The sequence below is a fragment of the Silurus aristotelis genome, assembly GCF_946808225.1.
Source record: "Silurus aristotelis genome assembly, chromosome: 22".
Classification (NCBI taxonomy): Eukaryota; Metazoa; Chordata; class Actinopteri; order Siluriformes; family Siluridae; genus Silurus; species Silurus aristotelis.
The window spans coordinates 17,618,029-17,637,458 of record NC_139595.1 but is presented as its reverse complement, the minus strand read 5'-3'; the positions used below and the strand labels follow the sequence as shown (position 1 = coordinate 17,637,458).

At 37.7% G+C, this 19,430-nt stretch overlaps 2 protein-coding genes and 2 long non-coding RNA genes across 6 annotated transcripts in view; 3 read left to right on the top strand and 1 right to left on the bottom strand.

The window, feature by feature from the left end:
* The window catches only part of bmi1b (bmi1 polycomb ring finger oncogene 1b), a 439,238-nt gene that overhangs the window by 283,142 nt on the left and 136,666 nt on the right, over positions 1-19,430 (top strand). The gene's annotated exons all lie outside the window — the stretch shown is intronic.
* LOC310717812 overlaps positions 1-19,430 on the top strand; it is a 433,295-nt gene that overhangs the window by 352,136 nt on the left and 61,729 nt on the right. The window lies entirely within an intron of this gene.
* Positions 1-19,430, top strand: part of sall3a (spalt-like transcription factor 3a) — a 56,547-nt gene that overhangs the window by 11,057 nt on the left and 26,060 nt on the right. The gene's annotated exons all lie outside the window — the stretch shown is intronic.
* Positions 11,782-19,430, bottom strand: part of LOC310717808 — a 14,055-nt gene continuing 6,406 nt past the window's right edge. Inside the window, exon 3 of one of the 3 annotated variants that reach the window (XR_014530933.1) lies at positions 11,782-12,102. This is a non-coding gene — a long non-coding RNA (uncharacterized lncRNA). Of the gene's footprint in view, positions 12,103-15,880; positions 17,488-19,430 lie in introns of those variants that run through there. The other 2 variants (XR_014530935.1, XR_014530934.1) reach the window with 2 other exon arrangements.

The following is a 19,430-nucleotide window of genomic DNA, read 5'->3' as shown; positions in this document are numbered from 1 at the left end:
TTTTTTTTGCAAGATTTTCCTGAATGCCCTGAAAATATTTGAGTAAAAACGCCATCTTCACTTATTATAATTTTTTTATTAAGAAATATAAAAAGTACATTATCACTCTCATATACAAATATATACTGGGGGAAAAACAAAGCATGGTTCTCTAAAAAAAAAACATTTTTTTTAAACATTTTTAGAAGGAGTATCGGGTGTCAGGGCTGTTTGTAAAGCAGATATAAAGCTGATTTTTTTTCTTTCTAACTTCAGAAAAGAGAATAGCTGGTAAAAGAACTTCCAATCAGAATTCTAACTTTGGATAATTTAAGTTATTCTCTGGCTGTTACTCGACATTCAATGTTACTATAAATGGATAAAAATCACAGCATGTCGCTCTTAATTAATAGAGTAAATTTGCAGTCATATTATAGAAAATGAATGTTACGACATGCTTGTGTATGTTAAATTAAATAAGAAAATGACTCTGTGGTTAAAGTTTATTTGTGCTTTGTTCAGCACATGCTAATTTTTTGTTCATGCTGATTTTATTAATTTGTCTCTTTTTTATATTTGGAAATATTTTGTATTAGTTGGTACACAGGTTCAAAAAAAAAAATAATAACAATAAAAAAATACCAAAAAAAACCCTTTTTTTTGTTGGAATAACAACAAAAGGTTTAAGGTATAAATCAGTTCCAGAAGTTTCTTCAGATTTGATTTCATTCATTTGCTTATAATTCTTTATCCATACACACCCTAGGTATAAGTAGGGAACACAGTATAGGTTTTCCACTACGAGTCCAATATAAGAGCAAAAACAAAAAAAACGACCAAAAAAAAACTTTTTCACAGAAGCCGAACATCATGTTTGATATATCTACTTATTCTTTTTTTTATATTAAAAACTTTTTAGACAAAAAAGAAAACAAAAAAGACAACAAAAAGAACTTTTTTGGCTTAAGCAGAACACCAGGTTTGAAACCGGAGTGTTTTCCAGAATATTCCGAAGCGATGTTTTTTTCTTGTTCGTGCTCCATGTTTGTGTAGCCAATTATTCAGTAATGATGTAATACAATTCTCCAGTGTGACAATGAGGGCTATAAGAGATGTGGCTCATGGTGTCTGGCTCTGACACGTGTTTTGAACGTGAACACACACACACACACACACACACACACACACACACACACACACACACACACACACACACACACACACACATATCGCCCCTTGCATGAGCTAAAGCAGCAGAAGCGGAGGATGACGCCAGCCCTCTGCCATGCACTTCTCCCCCCTATTAAAAGAGCCACTTGTATGGGCAGTGTGTGGTCCGCCTCTCAGGGACGCCAGCGGATGAAGGAAATAAATTAGCTTTCTTGACCTTGGCCCGAGTTTTCTTTTCTCTCCCGGCCCTCTCTACCTCCTCCTCTTTCTTCGTCTTCTCCTCCTCCTCCTCCTCCTCCACTCTTCCTGGTGGACTTCAAAGGTCAGCCGGATGACAAAACTCTGCTGTTGACTGAGCGCTATTCAAACCATCGACCTGATGGTTGTTTTATTCTGTAGTTTCACATTTCAATTTGCATTACAGGACGAGAGTAGAGTTTTTTTTTTTAGAAAATGATATTTTTCTTCCCTAGCGTAGCTTGTGTGATGTAAATCGGACAGGTGGCTCTGACAAGGGGCGCTTCAGAGAAGACAGGAAAGAGTGTTTGCCTACACATGCCACTTTAATCATGCTGTGCTCTCTCACGCTTCCATGGCACTTCTCCTGACAATGAAGAAGAGTTCTATTTTACTTAGCATTCACTATATAATGTATACTTTCCTTTAGCTTTTTGTCTTTTTTATTTCTCAGAAAAGCAAACACAGCTTCCCAGCCACCGCACTCTCCTTTATATATTATGATCTGCTATTAAACAAAAGATCGCTTAACCATGAACAACTTTTTTACCAAAGACAAATCAGGCTCATACTGTTTCACGAATCAACTCACGGTATATGATTGTCTACAACGCTAGCTCTGAGCATGGGGCAAATCAAGTTGCTCAGGTTAATATTAATGCCCTTTAATTATAATTGAAGCTGCAACATATGTTAGAATTAATGAGTCATATTGAAATAAAATAAATATATTTAAGATCATGCATAGGATCAAACATTCACTAAGGATCTGTGGGTTTTTATTTTAGAGTGGATCAGAGCATTGAGAGGTAGAAGGTTATATTTGGCTGATCACACTATTCTACAGTTCCCTGTACCTCTCGCTCCCCCCACCAAAAAAAAAAAAAAAACGCTACCACACACAACAGTTAAGGCATACAGACAAAACGTCCCACTTAAGCCTTCACATCAAAATGATAATCATAACTAATGGCTCTTCAGGCGTGGAGGAGGAGAGCTCGTTTGAAACTTCTGGGAGGCCCGGCGCTTGGGGTATTAGTGAGCCAACGCTTCACTGAAGCAGGTAATAAAGTGGCCTGCGTCCACAAGCAGTCATAATCATAACAGGAAAAGTTGCATTATGGGAACCGTCGTGCCTATTTATATCATAATCACATGTTTGGAAGATTGGGAGTAAACAGCGAATTAGTGGTAATCTCCAGGAATTTTTTATTTTTTTGAGTCGAACTGAGATTTACTGTATGAAGTTAAGCTTATCTTTAATGTCTAAAATGATTTGCACTTTAAAACAAGCAGAAAAGTGAGTCAGAGGCACGTTTCCTCCCAAACAAGGGCAAATTATGAGATTTGAATGCTTATGGCATCATGACTAAGTGTGAGTGAGGCTGCAGCTATGCCTCAGGAAGTTATATCGTTGTTTCCATGTGCACAGGAGAATTTTTTAAAAAAGGTGAAAAAGTTTACTGACAAGGTTTGATACTTGTTCATGGACAAAATCTTAAACTTGAAGGAGTCCAAGCACAGAGCTACAGTATTATGTATTATTCTATGCATAGGATTTTTAGGCAAATTTTTTAATTAAGAAAAGAAATCTGCTAGTCTTGAAAAAATATTGCAACAAAAACAAACCCTTTACCTCATAACTTCCTCATTTAGAAGCAGGTCTTCGGAAACTGTCCTCCGTCGACTTTCACTGTGACCGAGCATGAACCTTTTTCAATCCTAGACAATGTATGGATTAAAACAGGAAATCCTGAAGTGTTTTTTCCTCAAAAGTTTGTGGACACCTGACCAAAAGATTATGTTCATTTTGAACATTCCATTTTCCATTCAGTCCCCATACTGTAATAATATTGTGATTTTTTCAAAGTTGGAAACACACATTTGCATAGGAAGTCTTTGGATCTGGTGGCATTAGAATTTGCCTTCACTTGAACTTTGAAACCCAAACCTGCTCCAGGATCACAATACCCATGCTTTAGCGCTCTGACCTCAACTAAATTGAACACCTTTGGGATGAATGTGTACGCTGACTGCATCCTAGGCCTCCTCATTTCACCTACATCGGTACCTGACTTGAACTTTCCAGAAGATTGGAGGTTATTAAAAAAACAAATAGGGGCTAAATGTGGTATGGGATTTTCAAAAATCGTATACAAATCTTATGGTTAAGGTGTCCAGGAATATGTATCAATATTGTATATTATCTCATAAACATGAATATCATTCAATTCACAATATGACACTGTCTAAGGACAGAGATGTGTGTGATCACCCACAATTCCTAGCTCTGCCTGTTCCTGATTAGCCCCTCAAATTAAGCATGTGCATTTGTGGGCTGATGAATGAGGAAATACTCACCACACACACACACACACACACACACACACACACACACACACACACACACACACACACACACACACACACACACACACACACACACACACACACACCAGCCAGCAAGTGCCACTGTTTCTTTTGCCATATGTGTTTAGTGTGTTCCTGCTACAAACGGAGATGCAGAGGTTAAGTCAGGACACACACACACACACACACACACACACACACACACACACACACACATGCACATTTTGCCACACAATTGTTGCCTGCTGAGAGTGTGATTACACCATCTGCATGGTGTGTGTGTGTGTGTGTGCGTGTGTGTGTGTGTGTGTGTGTGTGGTGTGTGTGTGTGTGTGTGTGTGTGCACGCATTACTTAAAATTCCCTATCATTTAGAGTTTCCAGAAAACTGTCTAAATAATGCATTTCCAAAGAAATCTTAGAAAAAGTTTAGTCCAATCATCTGAGGAAATCTTCTGAGAAAAGCCATGAACATTCAATGCAAAAAGTTCTACTGTACCTATAACGCTTCAAGTGCTTTTCAAGGTTTCATTAGATACCTGTGGATTCTTCATTGCTAAAAAAGATTTCTACTTGGAACCTTTTTAGTAAAGTAAATAGTTCTGCAATTGTAAGAATTCTCCCAAATGGATGAACCAAAACCAAAACTATTTTTTACTATATCCAAAGATTCACAAATATATGCAATAAATTGGGAATTAATGCAGCAACTAAAGTTCAAAGTTCCATGTAGAACCTTGCAGAACCTTGCTAGATAGCGGTTTCCAAAAATAACTGGCTAAAACATCTTGGCTGATTTCTCTGTGAAAACTAAAAGGTAGAATTTTTCAATGACGTTTCCAAAGTAACCTTTAGAAAAGGTTTTTGATACTTCTTTGTTTTCTTATATTCTGAGGAAAGCCATGAACTTTTGATGCAAATTTTATACCTATGGGTTCTTTATTTGCTTAAAAAATTTTCTACCTGGAACCTTTTTAGAATAGTAAATACTTCTCAGATCATACGGTGATTGGTTCTATATACAAGATTCTCTAATATATGCAATATATTAATTAAAAAATAAATTGGGAATTTATGCAAAAAATCATGTCCCTGAAGGTCTTCTGAAGAACATGTTCAAAAGTACTATGTAGAGCCGTACATCAGGGGATCTTAGCTTCCCAAAAGAGTTCTCCATATAATATCTTCACACAATTTTTAACGTTTGCTCCAAAGAAAAATAGCACTTCAGGTCGCTAGACTCAACCACTTTGGAAGAGTTTAATCAATATATTGTATTATTTGTCTAAGCCTTAGACTGTTCTCAGACTCTAAGGTAAGTCTGAAAAGTTCTATGTAGATTCTTACAAGCCCCTTCAAGTTTCTTTAATGTTTCTGAGAATACTAAAGGGTTCTTTCTAAAGAGGCTCTACATGGGAGATTATAGGAATAATAAAGGCTCAATGTAATGCTCAGCGAGCTGCAGAAAACCCTTATGGGTGTCCCATGGGGATTAACATTTACAGGTTTATTGAAAGTTTATTAAAATGTTTTAAAAAAGCAACTGAATGCACTCTTTTCCAACTAAAGAAAAAAAGACCTTTAAGTATTATGACGTCAAAAATCAAGTACTACATTTTCAAAATTGTGAAATGACAAAGTCACAATGCATGCTCTGTTTATTAGTCTTGACTCAATAAATATTTTTGTATAATCTATCCAATATTTTTAGCCTTATTGTACATACAATAGGCTCTAATTCTTTTTTTTTTTATCATGAAACATCTGGCTATCTGTGACCTAAAAATGTAATGTATGCAAACCCCAGATTGAAATATGATGGACAGAGATAGACTTGTGGACATGTTTCCTATCAGCCACTGCACCATATGATCTCAGCTCTTGATTGACATTCCCTGTCCTCATTAACATGTATTATTATATAGCCTAACCTTTAACGCCAATTTGTCTCGTTTGAGTTTCTGTGGACGAATTAAAAAATAAAGAAATAAAAAATCGATTAAAGGAAGCAGTGACGGTTCCGTGTAGAACCAAACAACAGGACATTTTCAGTAAACAGTACATATTGTTAATATGATACTAAATATGACATATGAATTAGAATTACTACTAATTATAGCTAGTTATAATTTATTTAAATATCATTTTAATTTCTGGGGACTTTCTAGCCCTAAATGTCACAGTAAAATCTACATCTCACTGTTGAGCCACTGAAAATCTCGTTTCTTCATTTTCATGCCAAATTTCATCTCATGTTTGCAAAACCACATTATCACATCGAAACGTTCTTCATAGATGCTCTTAATCTTGCGGAACGCGAGACAGAGTGGTTCCTGTTATTGCTTATGTTACAGTATAGCAGCTACAGTCCTTCCCTCTTCAGCCTCTGTCTGGCTGTTTTTTGTCTGGCTGGTAGTTAATAAAAAGAAAAAAAAAATTTGTGTTACTTATGTTACGTGACCAAGAATCTTTTGAAGACTTTCCCACGGCTAAAATTTTGCATCGGATATACAAGTGTACATTTGTATCGGTGCATCAGTTTTAACATATTTATATTTGTAACAAACCGATTTGTTTATATATAATTATCAGTAGATGCTCTATATTTTCCTACACAACCCTCCCCAATTTATCCGGGCTTGGGACCCGCACTGAGAGTGGCTGGGGTCGGTTCCCTGACCGGGGATCGAACCCGGGTCGCAGCGGTGAGAGCACCGCATCCTAACCACTAGACCACCAGGGGACCTTAAATAATTTGAATATTTTATATAAAGATTGATTCCTTGATGCTAAACTGTTTCTCAAGCGCGTTCTTTCAGCACCACCTGAGAGTCACATAGAATACAGATTGACATGGCAGAGGCAGAGCTGCATCTTCCTGGAGACACAACAGAAAAAGAACATCTGGTTATTTGTTTAATTTTTTTATTTATTTTTTCTTCTTTTTTTTGCATATGCAAATGATTATTTGCTGTCTGTCTGAAGTGAAGGAATAAAAGCGAACTATCTGTACAATATTGAATTGCATTGCATCGTTTGTTTTGCATCGCATTGTATTGCATTGAATCGATTGGCAATCTAATCACACTGGGCTGACATACGGCCGAATCCTATCGCAACGCATCTCTAGCTGCGTCACGTGTATCTTAAATGTATCGTATCCTTGGCCATGCATAGAGATATGAATAACTTCATCGTACAGCCATGTTGGGTTAGCATTTATATTTTTTCTTTAACAGCACATCCTGTAGATATTTAATACCAGGGGTAAACTAGTAGATCGCAAAGCAACACAAACATCCTTGTGATTATTTCTTGACAACTATAAATGGACAAATTCTCAATTTTAGGTTCTGAAGAAGATTTTGGGGGAAAAGGGAGAAAAAAACACAATAGAGAGAGTGGACGAGCACTCCAAGAGCACTAAAGCTCGAGCGATTAAAAATGAAGGCCTGCGCCGCGGTTGCGGCTCTAAATGAATTACCTGGAGATTGCAGGCGCTTTCGCGGCGGTATTCAGTTCTAATTAGTGTTTTGGAGACATCTTTTATCAGACTGTCACTAACCCCCTCACTCGCATGCAGCCAAGAGCTCTCACTCACTCTCTCATTTTCTCCCTCCAACGCTGGGATGCGACTCCACTTCTCTACGCTGTTTTGACACCAGGCGGCCCTACTTTTTCTGTGTGTGTGTGAAATAGCTTATAATTATGAAGAATGCGTGATTGATTCTTAATAACGAGTATTAATGAGTCATAAATATGGGTTTGGAAAGATTTACGAATCCAAGAAAATGTCAAATAATTTCATACGCCGTTTTTGCAGTCCATTAGGCAGATGTGTAAAGAGTACTTGAAAATCATACTTGTGTTAAATTATAGATACTTGACTGCAAAACTTACTCCATTACAAGTGAAAAATGACCACTTTCAATATGGTTTTCAGCGTATGAAGACTACGTGTCCTATCAGCCAGCGTACCCTCCCTTTACACATCACATGATCTCATTACATCTCATTACATACATTTACAGCATTTTGGCCAGGCCCTTATTCAGAGTGAGCAGTTGAGGGTTAAGGGCCTTGCTCAAGGGCCCAGCAGTGGCAGCTCGGCAGCTTCAATTCAGAATGCCATGCCTTAGCCACTGAGCTATCACGTACCTTGGCACCCGATTTACATTCCATGTTAGTAGGTATGTACAAGGTGGTATCAAGAAGTTTTAAAACTGGCTCTGTTTACAAGCAAGTACTTAATTTATCTACATTTACAAACTTTAAAACAGTCCCCTTGCACAGCAATACAGAGCTCCCAGCGTTCCTGCCACCTCTGGAATGTGTCCTGAAAGTCTTTTTTTCGAAGTGTGTCAACAACCTTCTGTGATTCGTAACTTGTCAAAATGGCGACCTTTGAGCCGGATCTTCATCTTCAAAAAGAAGGCAAAGTGAGTAGGGTGGGTGCGGAAGTGAGTCTCGAAACCTTTTGATATCACCTCGTATAGGAATAAACATCAGGACTGCAAAGATAGGGGTCAGAAACAGTGTTACTGTATTGTATTATGGTCATTTGCTTTCACGTTCTGACACGTGAGATGTTCTTACATGCTTCTCAGTGCACCACGTTTGTAAAACTTGATTTCTTTGACCTACCACAGACTTTCCTTTAACCAGATTAAACCGGTTTTCCTGTTCTCCTTTGTTAAACTCTTTCAAAAGATTTTTTGGGGTTACATGCATTGATTTTTGGAAAACCAGAACATACAGTATGGCATCAAACAACTACGGAATATGCGAGATAACATAATATAATGTGGAGCATCAACTCAGAAGGTTGTTCGGTATCTGAAGGATGTTCTGTATTATGCTGCTGATCCATGGTTGAATGATATATAAGAGAACATTTCACCTTTGGTTGGGCTGAAGGGCTTAATCCCCCTTCCACCCACACACACACACACACACACACACACACACACACACACACACACACACACACACACCCTGCTCCATTGTTAGTCACCTTGTTTACTGGCCGGAGCAGACCTGCCGTACTGGACATCATGTGAAACCACACGCGACAGGATGCAATAAGCTGGAGAATAGCACCAATCTGGAGGAAAGTTCTCCACCCGAACTCTCTGTCTTCTTATCCCGGGTAGAAAATAAAAAAATCAATACCGGCTCCTGGCCCTTGATAAAAGCGGCGGACAGCGAGAGCAGCCGCGCTGGATATAGTAAATTAAAGTGATCAAAATTTTCCAGTCGATTCGGCCCACAGCCTACATAAACTAACAAGGCTGTCTCCCCAACTGCCCGTCATCCTCTCCCTCGCTCTCCCTCTCTTTTCCTCTCTCTCCCACTCTCCCTCTATTTCAATCTTCTCTTCTCTACACCTCAATTGCCTGCTCTCTTTCCAACCCCTATGCTTTTATTTTATTTTATAACTTCTTCAGGTCCTTTGCCGGAGTTTCGTAAAACGCTCAAAGCTTCGCCGTAACTCATCACGTTCAACTGATTTATACATTGATACACATCTGTGCACTGCACACAGGGTTACATAGAATTTGGTTCATTCTGACAGGTTTTTTAAACATTTGAAGGCATTTTGATACTTAAACAATATAAACTATATGAACAAAGTTTGTGGACACCCGAGTTTAAGACTGGTATATATCAGGGCTGTCAATCGAATAGAATATTTAATCTCGATTAATCGCATGAGTTAACTTATGATTAATCGCCACTGAATCATGCGCATGGACGAATGTTGATGCTTGATGCAAATGTATGTTTATTATTAGTGAAACCAAACTCAACATAGAGCATGAAGACAAAATATTCTTTTAAATGTTTTAAAGTAATTATGGTGTTTTAAATTTCGTAAATCATCAGGACACCCAATGGAACTTTTGCTATGTTTCCACACGGACGGTTTTTATTGCCGGATGTGTGCATCATGGCATTTTGGTGCTTGATTTGAGACTTGGTTCATCAGTAAAACAAATATTTATTAATTTAAAATTATTTTTGGTGAAGTTTATTATTTTTAATACCTGAGTAAAGAAATGACATCTATCTATCTATCTATCTATCTATCTATCTATCTATCTATCTATCTATCTATCTATCTATCTATCTATCTATCTATCTATCTATCTATCTATCTATCTATCTATCTATAGGTGGGAAGTGGAAACTCATTGCATAAGACATTGGCCTTGTGAGCAGAAGATCATGGGTTCAAATCCCAACTATACCCATCTGGCCCTTGAGCAAGGCCCTTAACCTTGTTGTAAGACGCTCTGGATAAGGGCATCTGCCAAATAGCATAATGTAAATATCCATCCATCAATCCAACCAAAAATCATTAAACATTGAACAGAAGACAGACTCTTCTCCTGCCGTTTGCCCGTCATATCATTGGGCTCGGGATTAGCCGAGGGATTGTGGAACGAGATTACTTCCTGTCTGGGATGAGATTACATGCTGATGTTTTCACCATGAACAAGTGATTAGGATTAATGTCTCGAGTGACTCCTGTGAATTCTTTTGTCCATTCTGAATGGTGATATGTGTAGAGGTATAGAATGAATTACGTTTGTTTGTTTGTTTTTTTTTTTTGGGGGGGGGGGGGGGGGGTTATATGAATGGCAATTTTGTAGTAGATTTGCCACATTTATATACCAATTCGCATGACTATGTGTATCTATTGTACACATTTGTACAGAATCATTTCTGTCAAATTTCTAAGCAGGGAAAATTCATAGGCATTATGATTTAAAAATAGGTGTATCGCAGACACTGCAGATTAGAAATGCGCACATACGATGGTGGACTTTTCTCTAATGTAAAATCTAAGAAAAAAGAGAAAGTTTTTCTGCATGCTTTTCAAACGTAGTTGGGTATTTTTGCGGTTACATGGCAACCCTGTTTAGTGAAAAATTATACTACAAACTACAAAGTGCCGTTCTCTTGCTTTCTCTTGAGAACGTGGATGGGTGGGATCAGAGTCTGGATCAGAGTCTGATCATCCCCCAGGTGGGTGTGATGGGGAGGGTGGAGGAGACTCAGGTCTGTGCTACATGTCAATCATGACCTAATAGCCAACTGACCTCTATGGGGTCAGACAGCCTTGAGAAGTGTGGAGACAGCAGAGACCCTGAACACTGCTTAACACAGCAGGCCATCAAACACACACACACACACACACACACACACACACACACACAGAAATAGAGAAACTGAAGCTTCCCAGGTCTCATCTCTCAGCATTGACTTTTCAGTCCCACACCTCCGATCACCGCAAAGAAAAACAGATATGAGAGACACACAGAGAAAGACAGAGAGAGAGATGAATAGAGAGATGGAGAGAGGGAGCAATATTTTGCTGTGTAAATGCTTTCGATTGATTCTTTAAATGGCCAGGGATGACACTAAATATGCAATCTATAATAACTCAAACTGCTGATCAATACGCCGCAATCCGATCACAAAAGCTTCCTTTCACACACGTGCAGCTATTCCTTTCTTTTTCTTCTTCTTTACCATCTTCTTCATTTTCTATCTGGCTTTATTTTTTGCCTTATTTTTTAATTCTTTCTTGCACCTTCATCGTTGTTATCTCTTCAGTTCTTGTCTTTCTTTCTTTCTTTCTTTCTTTCTTTCTTTCTTTCTTTCTTTCTTTCTTTCTTTCTTTCTTTCTTTCTTTCTTTCTTTCTTTCTTTCTTTCTTTCTTATTGTCCCGCTTTTCCTTTATCATCCTAATTGAATTTTCTTTTTCTTTTAACTTTTCTTGTTTTTCTTGGATTTTATTCATTATGCTCTTCTTTTCATTTTTCTTCCTCTTCCCATTTACTTCTATCCAATCAACTTTTTCCCTTTAAATGAAATTTCTTTTTTACATTTTTCCTTCATTGTCTTCTATATTCACACACGTCTGTCAAATTGCATTGTTCATTCCTCCGATCAACAACGTTGCCACATTTCAAAGTTAACAGAATCAATTATTATAAATCATATTAATACTTTTTACATCACCACTTAAAGATCAGACTTTTCATTATGCCACAAAGTCATTGTTTGAACTACACAATGTTTCAGATCGTACTTTGAGAGAATTTCACACTCTCTAATATCATTCAAAAAATCAGCTGGGATGAAAGAATGAAATGATTTTGACTCTGATGTAAACTCTTGGTGGTGTTTCCTGCTGCGTTAATGCTGTAAGGTGATTAATGTGATTACGGGTCAGAAATCTGAGGAAGGAGCTGCTCGGGTCAGGACTTTCAGGGCCAGCGTCCATCAGCTCCGTACACACCTCCATACACGTCTATATTCATCTGCTTTAATCCATCTGTGAAGGAATACAGATCGTAATTACATATGACACTGGGGACAGATTTGTGTGTGTGTGTGTGTGTGTGTGTGTGTGTGTGTGTGTGTGTGTGTGTGTGTGTGTGTGTGTGTGTGTGTGTTTTAACCTTTGATGACAAGTTTTAGCCTTTACTCATTGAAACTTTTTGGTCCAACACATTTGGACCACTGTATAAAATGTAAAACTAAATAAATAAATAGAAAATATAAAGCATAAACTCATAATGTGTAAACTATACATAATAACATTATAAATAAGTGTTAAAATATTATACTATAATATTTGAAAAATAATTATAAATAAATAATATGTAATAATAAGACAGAAAGGTATGGGTATGGATGTGACAGAGAAATTGACAGTAGTACAGATTTTAAGTGTCAACAGTGTCATATTAAATATATATATATATATATATATATAATTGTTTTTATTTTATTTTTTGTGCTAGTAATTTTAAAATAATAGTTAATAAAAACCAAAACAAATAAAAAAGACCCAAACTGGAATTATTATTATTATTATTATTAGCTATTCAGTTTTTTTTAAAGTTTAAAAAACTAGGAAGTAGACCCTTTAAAACTAGGAAGTAGACCCTGTCTCTGTGTAAGTGTGTGCTCTGTGAATCTGCCACTCGTTTAATCACAGCCCGACCCTCGCTCTGATCTCTGACAGATATGAGGAGCGGCTTTAGCATGCTAACACTCCTTTTTATCCCCTTATTTATTTCCCCCGTCCTCTTTTATCAGCACTAATAATTCTTCCTGGTTAAAGTGACCCTTCCGTTCCCCTTTGCTGAGCATCGGTCCCAAATCTAAATACTAAATATTGATTGATACGTTATCAGCGACTAGCAGGTGGTCCGTGGCCTATTGATCCGCCCAATGATTTATGATCATATTTAAGAAAAATCATTTCGTGTGATTATACGAGGTAATGGGCTTTTAGTAAGAGCTGTAATTCTTTTTGTCTGTATGTGTGTGTGTGTGTGTGTGTGTGTGTGTGTGTGTGTGTGTGTGTGTGTGTGTGTGTATCAGCTTTTGGATGGAGTGATTTCTCACACAGCTACGAGAGACTGCAGATGCACTGCATGGCATGGTATAGTGGGTGAAAAAGCGTCTTCTAAATCTCTCAAAGGAGTCGATTATTTCTCACAAAACTCTTGTCTTGAAACATTACTTAAACCTTATTACCTCAAACCGTTCGCTATTTGTTTAATGCTAATTAGCAGCTAGCATGCTACATAACACAATGTTTTAATTAAATCATAACAGGCACAAGCATTTCTGATAGCATGGTCCGTTTGATATTTAGAAAACAAACAAATATCTGGAAATATTAGCATACATACAATTTTTATATCAAAATGACTGACGGAAAATTGAGTAATTTTGTAAAAAAATATGACCCAGAATCCAGAACAGAGCATGTGTTTTCAGGCATATGTTATAAAATCAACTCCACTGGACCTGTTTAATGCTAAATACCAACTTGCAGAGTTAACTTTTAGCAGAGACAAAGGTTTCAAATAGAATAATGTTTTTTTTTACTAGTAAGATAATTATGCTTAGCAAACACAAAATAGACAAACAATTAGAATAAGAATCTCGAAGAATTTCGTTAACATTTGCTAAACTAAGGGCCATTCTCTGCTTTCTTCTGTTTCTGCTTTTTTAAGTGTGTTGCTAGCAAAGTTGAGGTTGAGGTGCTTCTAATAAAACTAATGCTAAAGTGGACTGAATTGTAACAAGAGAGCATTTTTGTTCCATGAAATAATGAATGAGAAATCATAAAATAGCATGGGAAATGATAAAATAGCGTGGCATTTGACTATCCTTATTAAACAGACAGGGAGGCCGAGCGACATCCTCAGCAGGACAAGGAGGCAGAATGATGTCCTCAGTAGTGAGGAAGACATTTGTCTAGGGGTCGGTCAAAATCTCCATAAAGGGTCTTGTGATTTTCAGGGGCTGATGGGTAGCCTAGTTCTCTGGCCTGACAATGATGTTTCACATGAAGAACAAATTCAAATCCAACATCCTGAACAAAGTCAACAAATGTTATTTCAGATGCTATCACAGGCTAATTATCAGAATCAGTAAGGCAGACGGATGCTGATCATTGAGATAGCAAGTCTATACTTACAATTTTCTTCCTAGCAAAAGAAAAAACCCAAAACACATGTATGCTTGCAATGCATTATTGGTAATCCCTTGAGAAAGCACAGCACACACGAAAAAAAAAAAAAAAAACTCGGACGTACTTCAATCTTGAATCAAGTCTTGTTGGTGCAAATTCTCTGCATTCCTGCTTTTACAAAATGGCTGTCGCTCTACTAACGACTCTGACTGGACATGAAATTGTACTGAAATGTGAGATCCGTGCCTGAAGGGGGGGACCAAGAAAAAAACAGCTATTCAGATTGCTGCTTTAATCACAACAGAGATTAAGCGACGCTATGAGAGCAATTATTAGCGAACGTCTTGGCCTCATCAAATCAATAAGTTGATGTGTAATCAGGGCCTGGAGAGCCGAGAATGCTGGGACACGTTCCCAGAGACAACATCCTGGCAATCAGAAGCTACCAGGCTGCAATTACCTCTCAGCAAAAAGAGGTGCTTTACCTCAAATACCCTGGCACTGGGCCAGAATCACACACACACACACACACACACACACACACACACACACACACACACACACACACACTCAGCACCACATGACCTCACATGACATAGATAGATAGATAGATAGATAGATAGATAGATAGATAGATAGATAGATAGATAGATAGATAGATAGATAGATAGATAGATAGATAGATAGATAGATAGATAGATAGATTGTCTGGATAAATTTGAGAACGCTGTTATAGAATTGCAGTAGGGACTGTAAAAACTGCCGCTATGTTTCAAAAAGCCGGGAAGAAAATAAATGGTGGCCACAGTTATCTCAGTTATACAGCCAAGCATGTGAGGGTTAAGGGCCTTGCTCAAGGGCCAGCTTGGTGATGCGTGGATTTTAACCCATGACCTTCCAATCAGAAGTGCAAAACTTTTTCTACTGACCTGCAACTTCCCTAATGTATTAGAAGTCTTTGGCTGCAGTAGAACTAAATGTTCTCCTCACTTAAACTAGGAGACCCAAACCTGTTCCAGCATGACAATGCCCCTGTGCACACAGCCAGCTCCATGCTTATTTGATTTCCATGGACTGGAGTGAAAGATCTCCTTATATTGCGCTCTGATCTCAAACCTATTGAACAGCTTTTGGGATGAATGTGAGCGCTGAGTGCACCCCAGGGCTCCTCACCTCACCTACTCACAAATCTCCAAAAACACATCCCTAGCATACACCTTTGAGGTGAATTGAAAGGTTTTTCACAAGCGTTTGTGCATATAATGTAACTAAATGGACCAAAGGTACAGTGTCTTGTTTTCGTGATTTTAGCAGAAAACAATGAAGGAGGCGATGGTGTGATGTTACACTTTTGCGTTTCGTCCTGAAGTGTTTTCTTTGGGTCTTTTTTTCCAGAGCTATTTGAGATTATTATCACCTGCATATCACCAAGTGTACATGGAATCCAGTGAAAAGATTTTTTATTTATTTATTTATTTATTTATTTATTTATTTATTTATTTATTTATTTATTTATAACAATTTTTTAATTATCATTATTATGTAAGAGTGTGAATATTATTGTTCTGCAGCGGTTTTAGTGAAGAAGTTAAATATGAAGTGAACACACACACACACACACACACACACACACCCTCACTCACACTCACATACAAATTCAACAAGTTGAGGAACGTGAAAGCTCCTTATACAAAACGGTGCTCGGTCTTTCGCCAAAAACCTGCTGTTCAGTTTTATCATTTTAATAAGCCTTCTGATTCATACACACCACCTCGCTTTAATTATCCCAAGCTCATTATCATGTAAATTCTTTTTTTCCCCATTCTTTTTTCCCCGTTGTTGTTGTTTTTTTTTTTGTGATAGAGAGCTGTATCTTGTCCACTGCTTTTTCTTTTTTAAATTGGTTTTGTTTTCAATACGTTTTTTTGGCACAGACATAAACTCAGACACATTCAAATAGATATTTGCAAAAATTTCCATATTAAAACCTCCAGTTTTATTGAGCAGCGCCGGGGTTTTGTGCGACGTGTGAAGAGTCTGAACGCTGGATTCTTTCGCGTTTTGTATAGAGTGATATGAAGGATAAAAAAAAAAGATCATTCAAAAATGCTTAGAAATTGTAATGTTGGACTAGAGGTTGGCTTTAATTCTATAAAAGAGCACAAAAGAACTGTTATAATGACACACGCGCACACACACACACACACACACACACACACACACACACACACACACACACACACACAGAGTACAATGAAAGCATGAGGTAAGTGATGCTGTTAAAAATGCAAAAGGGCCCAATGAACAGCTCTATAGACTCGCTATATGGGAGCACTTTGTAGCGTCTCACACACGTGTGGACGAGTGCTGGTCATGAGTAGAGACAAGAGCTAAAAATTGGGCTCTAAAACACCAAAAACACAGAAAAATATAAAGCATTGTAACTCAGAGAATAGCTGTATATATGTGTGTGTGTGTGTGTGTGTGTGTGTGTGTGTGTGTGTGTGTGTGTGTGTGGTTCTTAATGGACAAAACACACAATAAAATCTTTTTCCCTTTAACATTCTTGCGGCCTAGTCGACTTTCACAGTCCAGTAGTGGATCATGACACGTGTAGTTTCATATAGTTTTATTCACACAGACGGTTCTATTTATTACAGTATAGATTTAATCTATAATTTTTTAATTCTGTGCATTTATTTTTTACATTTATTGCATACAGGAGATGCCCTTATCCAGAGCAACTTACATTTATCCCATTCAGCTGTGATTTTAAGGGTCTTGATCAGGGGTCCAGAAGAGGCGGCTTGGTGTGATTTGAAATCAATACCTTCAGATCCAAAGTCCAGTGCCTTAATGACTAAGCTACCACCATCACCACCCCAACAGCTAGATATTTTTAGCTACATATTTACTAATCTTGAGTTTTCTAACTTTGTCAAAAACACAAATATGACTATCACACAAAGCGAAGACAATCAAAGATATAAACTAAAAGCACTGATTTACAAAAACATGAAAAACACAAAAAAAACAATCAACAATTATATCAGGATCCGTTAAAACTAACAGGAAAAAAAGCGAAGGAAAATATATTATAATATTTATAAAAATACAATTAAACACTGCTGTTTATCAAAATAATTTAGCCAATCGTGGTTGGGTGTGAGTTCGGGTATGCGGAAGATGGCGGATAGCGCTTTCCTCTGGGTTTTCTGCATTTCCCTTTGAGGAAGAAGGAACATCGTTTAGAAGTTGGCACTGTATCAGAGAGGGGAGAGCTGGCTGGTGGGCAAAACCTGGAAAACTAGGGAAAATTAAATGTTTGAAACAGAATAGTGACACCTGCAGGATTGGAGGACTTGCAGATAGCAGTGAATACGGAACACAAAAGTATATAGATATGAGCAATTAAGAGCTTTGCTCAAGGGCCCAGAAGTGGCAGCGTGGTGGTGAGATTTGAACTCACGACCTTCTGATCAGAAGTCCAACATCTTATCCTTAAGGCTTCTGCTTCCAGATAGACAGAGAATGTTATATCCCAGAATATAGTCGCAAAGGTGGTTTCATCTTTACACACCCCTCATGCACTATAACCTCTTACAGTTTCTCTCAAGGTTCCTGCTTTAGGTCATTGTCTTGATTGCCTCTAGCTTGTTCATTACGGATCTAATCTGGTCCTCTAATCTAATGTCTAATCTATTGTCAAAAGCACAATATTATTATAGTGATGAAAAATAAAATTTAACTGAGTGATTACACACAATCTCCAGGGAGACACTGTCCATGATGGACACCATTCTCCATTCTCCACCACCATTACTACTATCACATTCTCACCCCAGTGAAGACGATAACGTTATTCAACTGTCTCCAAACACAATCATCTGACTCTGCTATATGAGCACTGGTTCCATCCGGTTCCTTTCGTCTTCTCTCCTGCCCTAAGCTCAGCACTGAGGATAAGATCAGAGCTCCTGTGTCACATCTCCAGCATATACAGTGTCACAGCTTGAAGAGCTCAGCGTACGTCTTGGGGAATTTCATTGAGTTTCAGTAACATCAGGTCCGAGCATCGCGGTTCTCAGAAAGTGTTTGCTCTAATCTATGATCAAACGCACCGCAAACCTGAGCTGAAGCAGCGACCTCACGCATGTGACTTCAGCCTAGGTGCACCAAAATGTGTGTGTGTGTGTGTGTGTGTGTATGTGTGGTGTGTTTGTGTGTGTGTGAGACAGTAGGCCTGGTGTGGACAGCCTGCACCCATGCCAAGGACTGAACTAGGTAATTTGTATTCTTTTTTTAGCCAGTTATGCAACGCGCTGATCCTGTAGAGCTGCAATGCATCTCCGAAACTCCAAGGCTAAACTGATTTGCTTTTGTTTTGTTTTGTTTAGTCCTTTTTATCTTTATTTTATTTGTAAAAAAGAAATTTGTATAAAATTTCTTGAATCAAATTTAACGATGCAGATCCTGATTTTAGAAACTCAAAACTTCTTTCTGATAATATGCTTACAATTTATTTGTCATATAGACAAATCAGGATTAAAGAACAAAGATTGGTTGCCAGCTCCTGGAATACTGGGAATTTTGCACAAATTATTTTTGTTTACAAGTATATCTGTTTTTGTGAACCAAATAGAGAATCTGGGATATATTTTTGTATGCAAACAATAAATGTAATTGTGATATAAAGCAATAAATGATTGCACTGGATTGTCATTTTAACGTCAAAAATCGCATACACATGGCAACCCATTGGATGTGCCGGAAAGTTTTACTGATGTTTTTCTGTTTGAATTATTATTATTATTATTATTATTATTATTATTATTATTATTATTATTATTATTATAATTATTATTTTTAAATTATAATGTGCAGTAGATCAATAAGTCACATTCCACCAGGTTCATCCCTGAACCACGCATGTGAAATCTGAAATCTTTAATGTCTGAACGAGATTAAAAGGTGATGGCCGTCCAGTGAGCCCGAGTCAAAGCGAGACGGCCTCAGGGTTTCTTCATGTCCTGCTCTGCACTTCCTAGAAGCATTGAGAACGTTAAGCCGAAGAGGATCAGCTACGTTTACATTCGTCCTCCGGTTACCATGCGATGAATTATAACGAACAGGTGTACTTTTTCACCTTCATTACTGTACGCGTCCTC